This window comes from Drosophila ficusphila, unplaced genomic scaffold (genome assembly GCF_018152265.1).
Source record: "Drosophila ficusphila isolate 14025-0441.05 unplaced genomic scaffold, ASM1815226v1 contig_791, whole genome shotgun sequence".
NCBI lineage: Eukaryota > Metazoa > Arthropoda > Insecta > Diptera > Drosophilidae > Drosophila > Drosophila ficusphila.
The window spans coordinates 17606271-17622955 of record NW_025064737.1 but is presented as its reverse complement, the minus strand read 5'-3'; the positions used below and the strand labels follow the sequence as shown (position 1 = coordinate 17622955).

General features: G+C 38.1%; 1 long non-coding RNA gene across 2 annotated transcripts in view; it reads right to left on the bottom strand.

Annotated features, from left to right (window-relative positions):
• Positions 1-4912: 4912 nt before the first annotated feature.
• LOC122320736 overlaps positions 4913-16685 on the bottom strand; it is a 34601-nt gene continuing 22828 nt past the window's right edge. Inside the window, exon 3 of one of the 2 annotated variants that reach the window (XR_006245791.1) lies at positions 4913-6679. This is a non-coding gene — a long non-coding RNA (uncharacterized LOC122320736). Of the gene's footprint in view, positions 6680-12562; positions 15309-16685 lie in introns of those variants that run through there. The other variant, XR_006245792.1, reaches the window with a different exon arrangement.

Genomic DNA, 16685 nt, shown 5'->3' with positions numbered 1-16685 from the left:
TCCCTTTTTTCGTTGTTGCCTCCATTAAATTCGCTCGGCCTCAAGAAGCTGACCTTTGACACTCGACTGCGGTTCGGTTGTTTATGCCCGGGCGTCGATTAAGGCGATGGGTAATTAATTTTCCTTTTTTTATTATCATTCTTATTATGGGGCATTTAGCTTGTAATTAGTTTGTAAAATTAGCCACAGGTTGTTGGGCTGTTGGCTTCTTGGGTGGTTGTCTGTCTGAGGAGCTTTGTTAAGTGATCCCGAGATGCTATCAATTTGGTCGGCGACTTCTTGGTAATAAGGTTTGTATTTTGTTTGCTTTCGTTGGAAAAGCGACCCTGAAAGTGTTTTTTATGGGCACTCGAAAGGCAAGAGTTAATTTCAAAGAGGTAAATAAATAGTAGGAACAGTGTCCACCCCAAAGAAATTCCCATTAGTTTTACGAATGACAACACCTTATCACCTCAAGGCTGTCTTCAAATTAATCAGAAATTTCTGTTTATAAACCAACTGATTAGAAGTTTCATTGAGGTAATCAAAAGACGATTTTGGCAAACTGATAACAGTTATAGCAATGACAAATTATTTTCTCAAGGAAAAGGTAACAAATGAATGAACGATTTCAGGGCTATGAAATCAATTTTACCATTGCTACAAGTTAATGTAATTTGATGGGTGAAAATTGGTTTCATAATTTTTTTGAGCACTACAACTCCTTGTTACTAAAGAAAAACTTTCAAATCTGCTGTTGATCAAATAAACCCAGACAGAAAAAAAATCAAAAAGGCAAACTGAGAAAAAGAAACGCCAAAAAGCAATCGCCATCGTCAAGGCCCAGTTAAAAGAGTTAACATTACAATGAGCGGTCAAAAAAAATAAAAAATTAAATACAATTTTGGGCGTCTGCGTCTGGCGCCCTAAATGAAGACAAATTGTAAATAAACGTAAATTTTCGAAACGAAAGAGTGAAAACTGTGTGCGGACAAACATTTAGCAGCGGGTTACATAAAAAAAAGTGGCAAGAAAAGGTTTGAAGACCCCCAGATAGATGGCCACTAAAATAAAGTCTGGCAGAAGAGGAGCAAAAAAATAAAAATAAATAAGAAATATAAAAAAAGAAGAGGGTTACGCACAATATGCGAAGTTGGCTTCTGTTGTTGTTGCATGTGTAATTAAGCGAAATTAGGACAGTCGCCGAAAAGAAAAAGAGATGCAAGTTACAATTTCTGTGAGTGGAGCGGAGAAAAAGAAAGCCGCGGAAAAAAGACTCGAAAAGCATTCGGACTCTTGGAGAGTCTTCGGATTTTGGCAGTCTTCGGATTTTCGAGTCTTCGGATTTTAAAAGTCTTCGGATCGTTTTGTGTCTTCGGCTTCGATCAAACTAAGCCAAGTTTTGTTTTTGTGGCCGAAGCGTGTTTGCCGCTTATTACGTTTGTTGCCGCTTTTTTTCTGCTGCTGTCGTGCCCCCTTTTTTGGGGCCATATGGCGACGCCAACTGCGACGTCGACTGCGACGCCGGCGACGAGGCTTGCACAAAAACGCGTCGCGCTTGTTATGTAATAGGTAACGAACGAGGCGACGGTGCTCGGCGACGCTACGTTTTGTCATTTTGCCGTTTTTTGATGTTTTTTTTTGGATACCCAACGCAGTGGGTAGTGTAATTTACTGCCCAAATTTGCCATAAACAAAAGTAGGCTGAATTAGATATCAATTTGAACCAGGAACTTGCAAAATTTGGTTTCAAAAATTATTTTTTTGCTAGCCCAAAATCAGTAATGAATAAATAACTTTAAAAATATTCTTGCAATCTAACAGAAACGATCTATGGAAAAACATACGTTGTGTAAAAGTTAGGATCGTTTATAGAGATTAGGATTGTTTTAGTATTGTGCTAGGTTTGCTGTCAAAAATCGGATTTCCCTTTTATTAAGTAACTTCCTCCTTTCACCCAGTTAGAAAAAACGTTTTAGAAAGTGTATTCCTCAATCGGTTTATCGAACAAATACAATTCACTTCTTGTTTATTATTTGTTGCTGTTGCTTTATCGTATATTTTGGTTTCAATTTTTTCGAAGTTGCCAAAAAACTGAGTTGGCCAAAAAAAGCGAATGCAACTGCAGCTGCAACGGCAATTGCAACTGCAACTGCAACTTCCAGCGGCAGCTTCAACTAACTGTGGGCGACTCTCGCGCATTGAAAGATAAAATTGTCCATTTTTTGTTGTCTTTGTTTTTATTTTTGGTCTCGCTTTTTTTTTTGGCTGTGCTTATTTTATAATTTGCTGCGCTTTTTACAGCTCAAGCCATGAAAAAGAGGTGAAACTAATTTTTGTTTTTTGGTGTGGAAATCCCTCGCAGCGTTTATGTAATGCGGGTATCTTTTCCTTTTATATTTTGGGCGCTGCTGTGAAATGTCACTCCTAGAATGAGGAAGAGAAGAGTGCAGCATGTGTGTGCGAGTGGGATAAAGAGAGGAGGGGGGTGAAGTGGGGGGGCAATCTCGCTTTGAGTTTCACAATTAATTCGATTGCACAACAATCGCACAAACTAAAAGACAATTGAAATTAGAAAGGCTGCTCAGAGGCGAGCGAATTTAATGTTTGCGGTATTTGAGAAGAAATAAAAACAAAAAGACCTACAACAAAGGTTGAGCATCGTTTGCTGTGAAAGGTGAAAGGTGTAGATAATCGGGCAGCAGAGAAAAGAGAGTTTTTCGGAGTCGTCGTGTGTGATAGCGGGTGAGATTTGGGTATACAACACACAAATCGCGGGTGGCTTCGATATGTTTCGTTTCCCTCTGTCTTTTTCGGTTTTAAATATATAAATTTTAGGGTCTTTCTCTTCGTTTTGTTGTTGTTTTTGGTTTTTTCTTTTTTTTTTGTTTGGCCGGGTGTTACGAATTCGAGTGAAATCGCAGCCTGAAAGATGCGGGGGAAAAGTGCATGAATTTGTTTTTTAGGCCACGAATAGTTCCGGCATTTCGGCGCCCTGCCCTCGAGAGAAGTGGGGTCAAAACTTTCGGGGCATCGAGAAATTGATTGGCAAAGCGAATGGAAATTCAATTTGTAATGCGCCAGTGAGAGTGGGACAGCGGGTGGCGTTAATGGTTAACGGTAAAGCTAAAGATAAGCTGCAGATAAATCTCCGTTGGCCAATTGTTACACATCAGCGGAGAAAACTGTTAAGAGGGTGTGAATAAGCTCGCATTTGCATAAGTTGCATAAATATAGGGTTTTACGCGGAAGTGGTATACCAAATATCCTAACTGTTATATTTTGTAACTGATATCGTTATATATTCTATTAAATTTTTAACAATTTTTAAAATATGTATATTTTAGGTTTCATACTTTTTCATTCACTATTTGCGTATTTATATAAAAAACAGGAAAATAAAAAAAACAAAGCAAGGTGAAAAATCATTCAATTAACCTTAATATTTACGTTTCACTTGTTTTGCAATAACCGCAAAATATATTCGAAAAAAAACTTTTCACAGCTGTCACAAAACCGCAAAAGCAGCGTGTTATACAACTGTTATACGTACGACTGACCTATCAAATGACATCGATCGAAAGTAATCCAACGAGCTATCGGTTCCAATTGGAAAGGTGAAAAATTTATTAAAATGGGCTTCGTTTGCGCTCTCAAATATGCATCTCAAAATAACATTTACGGTAACAACTAATCAAATGGTGAACAATAGTTCAGAGACACGAATGTTCGTGTCGAAATGTCATGGACCCTTTAAGCCCGTCTCTCCCACACTTGGCACCCACTTTTGGTTAACCCACGCCCCCCTAATAACCCCCTCTCCCCTTTCAAACCAAAAATAAAATGTATAGTGTATAAAAAGCAAACTGCCCGCATTGTTACAAGACCCTCGGGAACTTTTTGTTGGCCAGCACATAAATTTCCCTGGCTGAACTTTCAAAACCCAAATGAAATTGTTCAAACGAACAGCGATGATTTGCATTCAACTTTTCTTCGGACTGCCCATTGTTTTTGCATAATTTCCCTGGGAGGAAAAGCAAACTTTGGGCAAAGAAAAAAAATCAGTTCACCTTCCCCGGCCAGAGATCTCCGATCGTTTTTTGAGAAAGAAAGTCATTAAGTGAATGGAAGACCCCGAAAGTAGAGAAGAAGCAGTCACAAATTAGCGTTCAAATTAAGGGGTTATATACCTTTTTCACCAGAGAAATACATGGTTTTTATTTATTTTTTTTACAATGTTACCATTGTTTTATTTAAATTCAATAAAAATTTTATCAAAGTACGTGTCCTTAACTTAATTCGTATAAAATTTCGAGTGAAAATTTTGAGTACTGTGGAAGTTATAGTCCTTCCCGCAGAAGTCCTTTTTTCATTAGAGGCTTGCGGTGAGCATGAAAACAAGAAAACGGGTCAACTTAAAAAAAAAATGAAAAAAAACTACGTTAGTATATAGTGTTACCTAGTTCGTGAACGAAGGATTTTACGAAAAAAAAATTTTTACAGTTACAGTGATTATTTTTTCAAAAAAACCGATTTTTCGAGGTCTAATAATTTAGTTTTTCGCCCCAAAAAAATAGAAAAATTTGTCGAAAAAAAAATTCCTTCGTTCACGAACTAGCTATTGTATCTACAAACAATCCCCCAAAATTTCAAATCGATCGATGTGGTGGTTACCGAGATATCGTGCTCACCGCAATGACCTTTTCTCAAAAATGCGACTCCGAGATAAGCGCGTTTAAAGTTTTAGGTGGACATTAGGTAGTCATGTTCACCGTGCGCTATGAACGGCTGTATCTTGAGTTCTAGTGCACCGATCTCTAAAAAATTTTGCAGAAAAATTGTTGATAGTATGTACATCAAAAAAAAATCATAAAATTTTTTTCGATTTTTTGAGTCTGAAAAAGGTATATAACCCCTTAAGTGATTATTATTATTAGCCGGAGATACATTTTTGAAAATGTATCTCAATTTATTGTGTGTGCTTTCTGTTAGCGGCTTATTCAAATGAAAGTTTAAGGGGAGTAGTGTAAATCGACATCGGCGCCCACATCGATCTCCGTATGATACTTTCTAAATGTGCGACCGCGTTGCACAATTTTTCTTCTCCTTTTCGGCTGTCGATTTTTCGGCGGGGTAATTGCAACTGCAACTAATGTGAAATTCAATTTGCTGCCCCAGTAACAACAACAGATGCACTGGAAAAACTTATAAAAATATTATAATAGATACTCAAGTCTACTTAGGATTTTTTTAGATTTATAAATCTTGTATTTTTGAGATAATATTGATAACAAATTTTCTTTTTAAAAGTTTTTTTTGTATGACCTATTTACTTTCGTGTAAGTCCTATTTCGTTACAAAAAAAGCTTGCCAATTCGTGACCAATTTTGGCCATTTTTTTGTCGGTGTTCAGAAACAAAACTTTCCAAGTTGCAAAATTTTCAAAGCGGACGACAAACAAATTTTGTTTAACTTTCCACAGTCGCAGCAGCAGCGGCGAAGTTGGGTTATGTCATAACAGAGGTGAGGTAAGTCAGCAAAAGGGAGCGGAAGGGGCGGGAGAGGTGCGATTTCCCTCAAGTGAAACTGTAAGCTGCGGTTATATATTTTTTTTTTTTGGAAAGCCGCAAAAAGGTAAAGTAAAACTGAAGTCGCACAGCCGCCAAAGTTGAAGAAAAAGAGCGCCGGACTATCCGTAGGCCTCTCTTTTAATGCGTGGGGACAACCAACAATACCAGCAACAGAAACAATAACAACAAACATATTGCAGAGGCCAAAAAGCAACAACAACAACAATAGCAAAAACAACAATGAAACGAAAACGAAAGTGTGCGCATCCGCAATTAAAATTGTAAACGCGAGAGTTTACAAAAGTTGGTAGAAGCGAGGAGGAAACGAGAAATAAAAAAACGGTTGGGTTTTCAGAAAAATGCCACCAAAATGCGGTCGCTCGTCTGTCAAATTAGAGGCAAAAGTTTTCGAGTGAAAATTTTGACCCAATTTCGTTGGGTTTCGGCCGAAATGCGATTACCTAATGCCGCAGGAGAAGCGACTCAGCCGCGCCCTTGTATTTTTATGTCTTTTGAATAAGCCTCAAGGCTTAACCCTTTTAACAGCCGCCAAAATCAACGAAATTCGCTTCGCACGTTATTGCATATTAATGGACAAATATAAATATTTAGGCTCAAAAATTCGCGACTTTGAAAACATTAGTGAGGAATTGAAATTCATATTTTTATGGCAGAGCTTTTTAGGACATGTATTTTCATTCAGCGAATATCTTTGATTTCTTGTTTGGATAATAAATAAATTTAAGAATTATCAATTGATTAACATCGATATCGATTTTAAAGATAACCCTTGACTATGAGTTTTTAACTCTCATTGGAATAACTCTAAATATTTGGTGCACGCATGGATCGAAGTAACTGGTTTTCCTTATCGCTCGCTTTTTCGAACATTTTTTAGACTCGTTATAAATGAATAATTGCGCTTGGTCCTCCAAAATGGGTCAACCGAGACGAGATCGGATCGGATCGATTCGAATCGATCGAGTTTCCCTTTTGTCTCAATGCCTCGTAATCGATTTAAATAAATTATAATTACTCACGCGGCAAGGAGAACGTGCGTTTTTTCTTAAATTTATCCTTGACTTAAAAAGGTTAATTCAGTTTTAAGAAGAGGGAACGATTAAACATACCTGCAACGATAAAAAGTAGATAAAATCGGATTAATAAAAATACAAAACAATCACGGAATATGGAATGATAGTGAAAACCATATGTTTACCCTTTTAAATCTGGTATTCATTTCAATTTTGAAGTTCTTAAACTTACTTCATTCAGGACTCAAAGATTTATGATCTATGTGTTCAAGAACATCCTCATAAAACATGGCTGAGATCCTAAACGTCTTAAGACCCTAAATGATTCATAACCCAAATCGTATTCTCAGAATCTCCACTGAAAAGCATTAAGAGACTTTAAAGCGAGAATCTCCGAAAGTCCACTACAAAGTAAAGTATCCATCAATAATCGCTTGCCGAACCGAATCAAAATGAAGCGAATGAAACGATTTGGTGGAGCAATAAATCGTATAAAAAAATATGAAATCATTTTGTGACGATGATGATGACGACGACGACATGCCAAAGTGAAATTAGCCCAAAGTTGAAATCCATTTAGAAATCTACATGAACTCAAATGTGTGTATAAAGGTAAGGCAAAAGCTACAAAATTAACAAATAAAAAAGAGCTACATTCGAGTTGTGATATTAATCCCGCCATAAATCAATGGCAGCCAGTCCAAGCAGACATCGCACAACACACGTCAAAGTTGACAGGGTCCCCTTGCCATATAGAAAAAGAGATATAGATATCGAGATATAGGGGAAAAGGGAGCGCAGGGCAAAGTGGGAGGGGGCTGTTTGTCATTTGGGCCTAGGCGTTGGCCCATAGCTGTCCATTTGTCGTCTATCTTCGTCTCGGGCCTTTGGCTTTTGTCATGTGCGACTTTTAGGGCATCATGCCTGGTTATGGCTTCCATCCGATCGCCCGATGTGTCCGAAACTGAGACCCTCACACACACACGCACACACACACCAGCACACCATTTTCCCCAGACGTCGGTTAGCCCCCAAAAGCATCGAAAGTTGAGTTTACTTTGGCCAGATTGAGGGTCTCATCTTGACTTAGGCTTCATTCGTGTTACTGGCCCATGGCTTTTTAGACCCGCAGCTTGTTAGGCCCTCCTCAAAAGTAATGTAACATATAAGATGAAGTTGATAAATTGGAGGAAGGTACTTACAATATTCTAGTTAATAAATTCAAGAAAAATTCATTTTAAAAATATAATTCCATGAAAGCCCAAAAATTGTATTAAAACTTATCAGAATTTCATTCTTTCATTTCTTTATAGTTTCTAATATTTTATATCTTTTATATCTATTTTTGTAAAGAAGGTTTTATTTTAATTCTCTTGTAGTTCTCCAAAGAGCATTCAAATTGTGTTAATCTCTTGGTTTATTTTCGAAACTCCAAGCATCCAAACAATTCGAGTCGAAACAATAAATAGTCACGCATAATCTCCAAATGGAGGACGGACTAGGCCCAGTTGAAGGCGAAAAGCCCATGTGCCGCTAACGCTAATGCTGCCGCTTCTGCTTGGCAAACTGTGAAACTGATAGAGTGGGAAACTGGCTAACTGACTAACTGACTAAGTGGCTAACTGACAAACTGACGGCAGTTTCACGGCCAGAGACCGGACCCAGACCCCGTTCATAGGCATAGTTTGGATCGCAGAGTGAAAAGCAGCAGCAGCAGCAGCGGCAATGATGTTGTAGTGGCTGTTTGAGTTATTCACACAAATTTCACGCCAATGGACGCGCCGCCGCTCCGATCCGTTGAATGGCCTTTGGAAATGATTTCTGCTTGGCAACAATTGCAAAAGCCATGGCGAAAAACAATTTCAACCGCAGCAAAACATTAGAGCAGCAACAGCAGCAGCAGCAGCGATTGCGGAGAGAGAAAATCTGTTTGGCAACAACTGTGACGAAAAACTTGGGAAAACTGTATTGACAGGCGAAATTGGTCACAGATTTGGTGAATGGTCTCTAATTGGCATTAAAATTTAATCAACTGAGAGCATACAAAATTGACTCATTTTAGATTCGGTAAGAAAACAACTGAATAGAAAATTCCTAACAGTTTGTTTTTCAGTTGAAGTCTTTTATTATTTCTTTCTTTTTAAAGAATATTTTTAAGGATCTAAACTTCCTGGTTTATAACCTTAATTTCTCGGCTTTTCTGTAATCATTTTCCTCGCCTTCATGATCATCATCCCGATCATTAAACAACTTGAAATGACAGGAGAGGGGCAAACTATTATTAACTCGGAGTTTGACTCTTGCGACTTTCACGCGCGACTTTAAACGCTGGCAAAACGCATCGCTGCACAAATTTGCATTTGCTTCAAACACATGCGAATAATACCAAGGCAGCCAAAATGGAAAGCAGCGGCGAAAACTGCAACAACAACAATAACAACAACAACAAAAATAACTGACAACTGTCATAAACATAACTCGGGCTCAATTGAGCTTTGTTGTTGCTGTTTTTCGTTGGCCAGCGCCTTCATTTGGTGATATCGCTTGAGCATATCACCGCATAACGATTTCCCCGCCCCCCGAAATCCACAGGAAAAAACAAAAATAAATATTCGAAAAGAACTTTTTAGATTAAAGATGATTTCAAAATTAAGAGCGATCACAAAAATCTAGAAAAGTGTGAAATACAACCCATTTTAATAACACACTTTATAATATTACTTAACTTTATCTGTAGAGTTCTAGTTTAACGATTCCATATTTTAATGATTTTTTTTTTCAGTGCACTGCAATATACCATTCACTTGGCTTTTGTTTCCTTTTTCCTCTCTTTCTCCTATCACCAACTTTGCATTTTGTTGCTTTTGTTTCGCTGCACAAGAAAAAAAAACCGTATATAGTGCCTTCTCTATCTGCAACTTTGTCTTTAATGATTTCTCCTTCGAACAAATTTCTTGTTACCTGACTACACCTTGGCTTTCCCCCTGCCTCCCTTCCACCCTCTCGGGTTTTGCCTGCTTTCAATTTTTTATGTAATAGTTTATGAGCTGAAACAATACGCCGCTGGCTGCCTATCAGCCTGACGCTTTCTTTGTACCCAAAAACTTCCCCAAGAAACTTGAAAAGAAAAAAGTATCTCATAGATAGCTGGCATTCGCACATGTGTGCGTTGTTGTCATTTTCCAAAGGGGATTTGCGATGGTAATGGCAAGAGCTTTTCCGACATTAAATTGAATGTGAGCAGGATTCTCGCCAAACGAGGTGTACCTACAATGGGAAATTGAATTTGCTGTTCAGCAGGAAGTTTCTTTTACACAAAACTAACAAAATTGATAGACCTGAAAACTTAATGAAGTTGTTTATCTATTGTTACAGAAATTTGTACTTAATTTCTTTCAATCAACAAATTATTCATATAATAAACATTAAAAAGGTTATTCGTCTACTTTTCTCTTTATTTTTTTAGGAATGAAATACAAGACTTATTTTAATTAGATTTTTTTGTTGGCCATAATAAAAAGCTTATGTTGTTCTTCTGCAGCAATCGAATTCTGTTATTGTGTCAGCTTAATGTTTTCGCCCAAGCATTTCCAGAAAACTGCGACAGACCTAAGGGCCCGAATCAATATTGATTTGGGTTTCCGCCCAACAGCCCAAGGCGAAAATTCCCGAAAAATAGAAGAAGAAACAGAAAAAAAACCCAGTTTCCATATCCATACGACGCGTTTATGGGAAGATGTTACTTTTAGTTTCGCCGCATTTTCCCCACTTTCCTCCTGTTTGTTTGTGTGTGTCTCAGTTTGGTGAAATTTTTGTGGAGCATCCATTTGGCTTATGGGAAAGTTGCATTTGAATTGGCCAAAAGTGGCCAAGAGGCAGAGAATGTGAACGTAATTGATGAGCAACAGAGAAGAGTAGAGAAGAAAACAGGTCGTTAAATGGTAGATAGAACAAGGAACATGCAAACCATTTTCCATTGAGCCGTTTTCCCATCGTTACTGTTTCCTTTCTAAGCTTCTCTTAAAAACTAGACAAGACTACAAAGTATACCAAAAGAAAATCTAATATCTTTCAGTTTATTTTATTTTATTATCAAAGCAAGGTAAATTCAATATATAATACAAATAATGTTGTGAAAACATTACCCAACTCCCGCTATTCTAAAAATTCAATTATAGATTATCTATAGCCGCAAACCAAAAGAAATCAATCAATCATTTATTGAGCAGCTCAATCATTTTTTCCCAGCCAAGTCAGTGGAATTAGGTGTCGTATGCCCTTTGGCTAAATTGAAAACCTGGCCCTAATCTCGGTTTTAGCCGTGTAAAATCGCTTGCAACACTTAACACACGAACAAACACACACAGCGATTAGTTCGGGTTTTCGGTTGAGTAGGCAGCAAAAAGCACAAACTTTCATATAAGTGGGCGTCGGTGGGCGTGGCCAATGGGCTTAGTTAAGCCAGTTGAACTACTGTAAAAACGATGGCGCCAAGTCAAAGTCGTAAACTTGAACATGACTGCCAAAAGGTTTCTATACTCTCCACGGAGGTATTTTAACAACTTGGTGAAGGTTTTCACCTGTGAAATATTATTGGATAGTAAAAGGTAACATTAAAACATAAGTTTAGATAAGCAGGTCTTTACCTTTTTTATTGAAACAAATATACGTTATTAAATCTGGGTTTGAAATGTGTTTTTTTATCTGAGCAAGAGTATCTACACATCGGCACATAAAAATATTTATTGTGCTTTTACCGAGTATTTAGTACCACAGCATATGTTAACATAGGTTTTTCATTTACCAGTTTCTTTTTCTTGCAGACGTTTTTAAGTAGGTTGGTTTTGTGCGTTTGGGGGTTTTGGATACTCCGTTGTCTCACGTAGCGCTAAATGTGTGCATTTTAATGATCCAAATTATGGTTACTTTATTGCGTTATTAATAACATTTTGATTGCATCACGTACGCACGCACTCTTCCCCAGTTTTACCCTCCAGACCTTAACATGAAAACCAAAACATCAGTAAACACCGAAGAAAATATGGAATACCTTTTTAAGTACAAATAATTCCAAATAAATATAAAGGTTAATCAAAAATAAATTCAATAATAGGTAAATAACAATTTAAAAATTTTAAAAATATTTTTTTCTTGAATACATGACATTGGAAACCAAACTGCATTTTTGGATAAGTATCTGAACAATTTTTAAGCCCCTGAAGATTACCCAAAATATTTTCCAGTGCAGGCCAGAGACCAAGACCAAGAGCAAGACCAAATCCGATCCGATCCCGAGCCCGAGCTCTTGGGCTGTCAACGCTCTTCTTGGCGCTCCGCTCACGTTTCGGTTTACTGGCCACGTAAATGGAAATGGCATGGAAATGGGTGCAAGGTGTGTGTGCGTGTGTCCGCCGGGGGAAATCAGGGTGTTGTTGGTTGTGCCGAACTCCTCCTTGGATTTCGGTTGTCTCTTCCACTCGAAGGGCATCCCAACACCACAAAAAGAAAAAAACCAAGCAGAAAAAAAAAACAGAAGAAAAGCAGCAGCGAAATAAGTCTCGCGTTTGCAGCTGTAGAAATCGTGCTGAGCTGCAGCCTTGGCTTCTCCACTTCCCCACTCCGACTTCTTTTCTCGGTGTGTCTTATCAATGTTTCATTTTTAGCTTTCGAGTGCCGTTTTCAGTTAATTTTCCGTTTCTGTTATTGAATTTTTACAACTGCCCGAAGTGGGTCAAAGATACAGATACAAGACGAGACGAAGAGGCTTCAGAAACCACTGTGGCCGCCGCTGACATCGTCACATAATAAAGAGAGCGGCGGCGGCGGCGGCGGCAACGGCGGTAATTTAACGTTCATTAATGTCTGGCATAATTTTCGGTACTTCTTCTTTTGCGTGCTGCAACGGCCGATGAGGAATGTTTAAGCCAAAAGGAGCCCTCGAGAGCACAAGCCTCGCCGACGGCAGCTGCCAAAAGTGGATCGAGTATCGGCGAAAGGCTTCAGGGATTTTTTAATTATATTCCTCAGCCAGACATTCACAAGTTGGGTGTGTTTTCCGAAACTATTATAATTTTATTGGTTTGAAGACATTGGTAGACTCATAAATAATTTAATTATCTGGTAGCACGATAGCAAAAACAAAAACACTTTAAATGTATCTCTTCTTAAGGTCATCTGAATGATTTTGTTTCTACAAATTTTAAGAAAATTTGTCAAGAAATATATTCTGTCAAATATTTAACCTGCACAAAAGCTTTAAATATTATAATGGAAATCCGAGAAATCTTCTTTTAATATTAACCAACACAAACATTCTTAATCTGGCTTTGTAAATATATTGACACAACCCCAAAATAAAATTCAGCAACTCGAAAAATCTTCTTCGCTTATTCTAATCTCCAGAAGGGCCTTCAATTTGCATTTACATTGGCAAACCAAGACAAAGCCGGAACCGGCGTTTCTCTGACGTCATTGGCAAACAACCGGCTTAAAACAAAAGGGCAAAACCAGGGAAATAAAAGTAACCGGGGAAATTCAGACCAGAACCTCCTAACCAGAAAAACCGAAGGGAACGGGTTGGTAGAACAAGTTGGGCAAGAAGACAAGTACGGAATACCATATAACTTTGACTACAAGTTGCCCATCAGCGAAGGGAACACAATACGTATCGAAATGGGTATCCCGGGGTGGAGGAATCCGAGGAAGAGTCACATGGCTCGGCACGGGGCACAACAACAGAAACACCAACAGAAACGTGCAAAAATATATAGTAAGAAATGGAGGGGTTTTAAGAGGGGACGCGCCGGGGCAATCATTCTCAGAGTCGCTGGCAACCTTGGAAGTTATTTTCAAGGTGTGCACACGCTTCAAACGGAAGAGGTGGAGGCAACACACACAGCGCTGACAACAAAACCAAACTAGAAGTTGTTCAAATGAAAAGAAATATAAATAAAATGAAATAACAAGAGGAGGCAGAATCAGCCCATACAGAGCATAATTTATGGGCGGACACGAGCTGAATTTTGTAAGGGGGAAAAAGGGAGAAATACTCCGTACCTTCATGCAAAAATTCCCCCAAGATACTCATACTTTTCGCAGGAGTTGATAAACTTCCACACAAAATATCACAAAGAGCCGTCAGTCACCGGGCCATTCGACTATTATTTGTTGTTCATAAATATTGACAGCAATCTTCCGATTCGCATGTGTTGTTTTTCATACCCTCGACCAAAGCCTTTGAGATTTATTGCTTTACTAAAGCAATATAATAATGAATTCGCATATTTGCTGGTAAGCAAATTCTGTAAAGATGTTAAGCAAATAAATAAAAGGATAAAATGCTTAACCCTACCAACAATTTATTTTCTTATATGAGATACTTATGAGAAGTTTATTTTGTTTTTGACTTGGATTTTATTACGCTAATCTAATTATCACATTTTATATATTTTTAGGGTCTAATTCTTTAGAGAGTATTTGCATATTCGCATTTTAGTTTCTAGTCTCTATTTTCTTTCAAACGGTTTTCATTTTATTTTCGCGAGTACACAAATATCCACTTTTTTCTTGTTCTGTGTCTTTATATACTTGGCGCTTTAGTTATTCGCTTCTTTTCGCAGTTTTTTCCTCTTTTTTATTGTTTTAACGAACTCAGGTTGTTTTGACCATGAACCCATCATAAGTTTCAAATGGCTCACGCTTTTATTTCATTTCATTTCATTATTTTTTCCTCGGCGAGTTTGGGGCAATGTTTGCGATAGAATGTGTGTTTGGGGCTCCTCTTCGTATTACCGAGTGGGTTCGCTCACTTTTTGCCTTGTTTATTTAAATGGGCGGACTATTTGAACTTATTTGACTCCGTTTTCACTCCGTCTTCTTTTTGAACGGTTCGCTCCCACTTATTACTCCAAAACGTATTCTTGGCCATATAAATTTGTCATAATTTCGTTGGTTAGACGGCATAATTAACAAGCTCTCTGGCTGTTGACCGAGCCAGCTTTTCGTGAATGTATCTGTAGGCGAGTATCTGTATCTGAATATCTCTGTGTCGGCGGTGCGTGTATTTGCTTAGTAATTATAGACGTTAGAAGTCGTATACACAAACATATATGTATATATAGAGGCGTCTGACTTGTCCGGGGCATTAAACGTGCCATCGAGTCGAATTTCTCAAGGTTTAGGGCGTTCGTATTCCAATGGCCCCGAGGCTTAGTTAAGGCTGCTTTTTCTCTCTTTTATATATCGCTGCAGGCCGAAATACAATGAAGAAAAGATTGCCCCTGATGGCCATTAATTTGAAATAACTTTGAAATTGGCGCACGGGAAGAAAGGGACCAGAAGTGTTTTTGCGGGGGATTTTAAGTTGTCGAAATTTGCATAATTTGTAGGCCCAAGTGTTGGCTTAACTTCAAATCAGGCAAAAAGGCTAAAGGTGACCTTTTTATTCAAGTTAAGAAGATTGCTTTTAAGGCAGTTGAACTTTAATAAATTGCATTATTATAATTTTCTTTGTCAAGTTTAGCTGGGTACAAGTAAATAAATCCCCGAAAAAAAGGTTTCCCATAATTTTTCTCGGCCGTTTATTTTCCCATGCTTACCCAACCTTAAGCCTTTATATAATAACCCATCACTCTTAGATCAGATCATCTGCTTAACCCCATTTACTTACACCGACGCCAAAGTAAAGTCAATTGTCAACATAAATGTCATCGGATGACAAACATACCTGGAACGACAAGAGTTAAAGGTTTACAACCGATTAATAAAGGTTCACAACAGGGGGAGGGGAGGGGAATATCGCGACATGTAAGGGAATATTTAACAACATAAATAACATATTGTACAATGAGTCTCAACAGTTTTGCAGCCTTTGCTTGATAAAGATCGCATTGTGCATTGTTTTGTTTTGCTTTTTTTTTTTTGTTTTGTATTTTTTTTGTACACAAAAGGGGGAGAAGATCCCTGGATGACATGCAGCACCATAACCACCGTGAAGTCAATTGAAGTTGCTCACATACAATGGCAACTGCGAAGGAAGCGAAATTAAATAAAAGCGCAGACATCGACGACGGCTGCAAAAAGCAGATCAACATAAAATGAAAATAAATCAAAAAACTTCGCTTTTTTTATTTCTGCATTAAAGCAACGGGAACAGCAACGACATACAGCAAATAATACAAAAAAAAAGTTCGTTTCTTGGTCCGCTGGCTGCTGATGCCGAATGAAACTTTTCACCATTTTGCATAACAATTTGTATCTTTCAGTGGAGCGCGTTAAAGTCATACGGCAAAAAAAAACGGAGTCAAGGGTCCAACTTTTACTCGTTGCTCAACATTAAATTTTTGCAAGGGGACAGACCGGAGAAAAACCATAAAAAGGGATTGGGATGCGGCACAAAAGGGGTCTCCTTCGATAAGGGGCAACCCTGAGTTGGAAACCCCCCTCCTCGTAACTTCCCTTCCCTTGGATTCATCTGAAGGATGAATGTGTGCCCCTCAGTTCCAACGGTTTGGGATGACTGCCAAGAGCCGAAAGATAGTCAGATAAAAAGATACATCCACACAGAGGCTGCGTTGCGCAACTTTAGGAAAGTTGAAAGTTCATTTTAAAGCAAAACGGAACTCGAGGTGGGATTTAACTAATTTAATGTGTAAGCAAATGCTGTGAATTCAGCTTTAAATAATTAATAGTAGCGGAAATGGGCTTGCCTAAAAATATCTTTTAGGTAATATGTGATATATCTTAACTAGAGCAAAGAATTCAAATTTGTTTCCTGATTTCAACATGAATAATATTATTTTTCTAGTAAAAAAATAATCAATTCGAATATATATTTTAGCTCTTTTAAGCTTTAATCCCCACTGTTCATGCTAAATAATGTGTGGAAAAGGCGTAACGCTCCGAAATTAACTCAAGCTGTCGACAGAGCCGCAAACGAAGCATTTGGTCAGAAGGGGAAACAGGGAACAGAACTGCGGATAAAGAGTCGAAAAAAGGGCATGAAAGGGGTTCCGACAGAAGGAGATTCCCCCGGTTGCTGGCACTCGAGTTTCAATTTAAATGCAACTGACATTAAATTTACTACTTTGCCACACTACACGCC